The sequence below is a fragment of the Heterocephalus glaber genome, unplaced genomic scaffold (assembly GCF_053883595.1).
Source record: "Heterocephalus glaber isolate CG9 unplaced genomic scaffold, H.glaber_assembly_v1.0 deba00001662, whole genome shotgun sequence".
Lineage (NCBI taxonomy): Eukaryota > Metazoa > Chordata > Mammalia > Rodentia > Bathyergidae > Heterocephalus > Heterocephalus glaber.
This window is the reverse complement of record NW_028258403.1, coordinates 15553451-15557048: the sequence shown is the minus strand read 5'-3', so window position 1 is coordinate 15557048 and position 3598 is coordinate 15553451.

Below are 3598 nucleotides of genomic sequence, written 5' to 3'. Positions count from 1 at the left end.
GTCTGTGTGGTTTTGGAGGGGTGGTCGGGACTGTGTTAGGGTACCTGGGGATACAGTGGTGGCTGCTGATACCATGTAAGCACCACAGGAATAGGTATTTAATGGCAAAAGGAAGCTTACTTGATAAATGTTTTTCTACTGTTATTCCAAACAGGATGTGAACCAGGAAAAGGTGGAGGGGGAAACCATCAAAAGGGGAATAGAGATTGGCTGAGAATGTTTGGAGGATACAGGGAGTGGGGGTAGAGAGAGGAGATCTGTGACAGAAGGTGACATCCAACATCCAAGAGGAGACAGTGTGGTAAATTTCTCCGAGACACATAAAAGAGACATATGCCACTGAACCAAGAGGGCACTGACAGTCCAAAGAAAGACTCAGACAAGTTCAGCCTGGCAAGCAAATGATTTATTAAGGGTTACTCACAGAGTGGTGGAGAACGTGTGGGCTGCAGCACTACCATTCACCAACTCCCTTTTTCTAAGCTATTGTTTTTTTTTTTTCCACTGGTTTTATAGGTCTCTAATTGAAACACTAAAAGCAGGATACTAAAAAAGATGAGTCTTGCTGGGTGTTATAGTGCATTTGTAATACCAGCACTCAGGAGGCTGAGGCAGGAGGATCACTGTGAGTTTGAGGCCAGCCTGGATTACATAATGAATTCAAGGCCAGCCTGAACTACATAGTGAGATCTTCTCTCAAAAAAACAAACCAAAACCAAAACCAAACAAAAAAGGATGAGTCCTTTGAAAAAGTTACAAGTGCTCTGTTTCCATCTCATTTTTATTGGGAATTCTGCAGGTCTTCACAAGCACAGCTAAGCTGCAGAGATGGGTAACCTTGTGCTGCAGTGTGGCACACAGTCTCAGTGCCTGTTGAGGGCCTCCTGGACAGCTGAAGAGCAGCCCATACTATATGGAGAGTCACTTGGGCTAGGGTTCGAGGACAATTCTCCCTACACAGACCAGAGAGGACTCCTCAGAGGCTGGGAAGAAACATGATTGCTAAGTGTGGAGTCATAGTTGTAAGAGGAAGGGTTGTAAAGATTCTGGGAGGTCTTAGTGCATGGTCAGGTGCTGGGAGGCCTCACTATGGCGATGCCTAACTCACCTCCTCCCATGGAAGAGGCAGGGCCCAGAGGGAGAACAGGCCGCAAGAAGGTGTGGTGGAGCAAGGCCTGGCCAAGATGAGGACTCTATTACTTCCCGCTCATTCACCAGAGAAGCATCAAGCATTATCTCCTGCTACACTCCCAACCTTTATAAATTTTTATTTTGAGACAAGGTCTTCCTAAATTGCCAAGGCTAGCCTTGAACTTGTGATCCTCTGGCCTCAGCCTCCATAATAGCTGAGATTATAAACCTGCCCCACAGCTCCTGGCTAAATGAATAGTTTTATCAACCAAGAAAGTTTGAAAATTTCTGGAATAGGCCATTTAATCTTGAAAGTTTTACCATTTATTTATTTATTTATTTAGCCTAAATTCTTTTATTGGTACATTTTAGGTATACAATACATTTACATTTATCATTGGGTGCGTGTACCTGTACATGATGTATCTTGGTTCTTATTTTTTCCTCATTACCTGTGCGCCCTTCACCCCTCCACCCTTCCCTATTTACATAGACTTCGTTTCCATTTTTTTTCTTTTCTCATAATTTTTCCTTTCCATTCTTTCCTTTCCCCATCTCCTCCCACCACCCCTATCCCTTTGGACCTTTTCCTATTTCATAGTATCAATTATTAGTTATTAATCCTTTTAATCCTTATTTACACTTTTAGATTCTCACACTAGAGAAACTATTCGGTATTTACACATGTGTGTCCTATTTATTCCACTTTAGAGTATGGCCTCAATATGCATCCATTTAGCTATAAATGTCTCTAGTTTCTCGTTCTTTATGGCTGAGTAGTACTCCATTTTATAAAAACACCACATCTTCTTTATCCAGTTTCCAGTTGATAGGCACTTAGGCTGTTTCCAAGCAAGTTTTAATATTTAAACAACAGGTGGTTTCATTGTGTCATTTGCTAACTGCGCCTGGAATTCCTGACAGAGTGGGATGCTGCTGGTCTGCATGCCAGGAGTAAAATCTGGACCCTTAGAAGTGCATATCTAGGAGCTATCACCACCCCACATACTGATTTCAGGGTGCCCATCATCTGCACTGTAAGACCGAGGGCCTTACCAAACGCTCTGAGGAGCTGAGTAGTGAAGCACACCCAGGAATCCCAGCGGTGCCTTCAGAATGTAAGACCAAGAGCCTTATCAAATGCTCCGAGGAGCTGACTACAGCGAAGAACACCCGGGAAGGAACACACCAGACAAGTTGGAAAATAAAACAGACCTTTATTAGTCTGGCCAGACGGCACTCTCAAAGCAAAATAGCTTAGAGAGGCAGCTAGCTCAGAGTCTGAGGCTGTTTTTATAGGGGGCTGAGGGGGAAGTTAACATATGGTATTAAAGAAAAGGGGACAAAGGTTAGTGGTCGACTGTCACGTATTGATGGTCAGCAGACATTTGCAGCTTGTTCTAAAAATTGTGGTGCCCGGAACATCAGTTCCGGGCAAACAAGGAGTTGAGTAGTTTACTTTGGGACTTTAGGTCTGTTACAGATTTTTATCTAGTGTCCCAAAACTAACAAGCATGTTTATCCATTAACTCACATTTAATCACAATGGGGCTGGAGAAAAGGAACAAAGGTTATGCAGTCCCACAGCACAATCCACTGGATCAATGTGCTTCCAAGCGCTGACCTACAAGGTTCATCCCTGTAGTCGCTAAGAGTTGGGCAGATATTTATGGTCAACACTATTGTCTTTAGGTTCCATGTTTCAGAGGTAATGTTTTTTTTTTTTTGAGGCAGGGTCTGGCTACGTAGTTCAGTCTGGCCTTTAACTCCCAGTGATCGTCCTGCCTCAGTTACCCAAGCGTTGGGATTACAGGTGGGCGCCACCATGCCTGGAGGGAGGTGGTAATGTTGGTTTATATGTGTGTTCTTTTCTTTCATGGGCGTGCATTGGTGGGGCAGGCAGGAAGATGATGTATGCAGCACTTCTACAGAGATGCCTTTGCAGGCCTTGACTGCATGGCGTTGGCATCCTCATTCTCTCTGATCACCTTAGTCTTCTGCTTTGCACAGACCACAGCTTTACTTGCATTCGTCTCCCTCCCTAGACTGTAGGCTGCATGAGGTTAGGAATCTAACGCATTCCTGCTCTGCCCTGTAATCTCGCCGCCAGAGAAACATCTGGGGCATAACCGGTAGCCACAAGTTGCTCCCTGCACCAGAGCTCAGGAGGCCCCCTGGGCGCAATCGTCCGGTCCACCTTGGCCAGCCCTGGTTTGGGCGTGGCGGGGCGAGCGCAGCCGCGCTCTGGCTGGGAGGTTTCTAGGGTGGGGTGGGCGCGGCCCGTGGGGAGCGGGAGGGAGCGGGAGGGAGCGGGAGGGAGCGGGAGGGGGCGGGCACGCCGAGAGGCAGCAATTTGGCCAATGAGCGCTGGGCGGGCGTGGTCGGTGCAGCCACTCGGGAGCGCGCGGGGCTGGGCGTGCCGCGGTGACGCGAGGGTCCGGGCGGGCCAATGGGCGTGGGGTGAGGG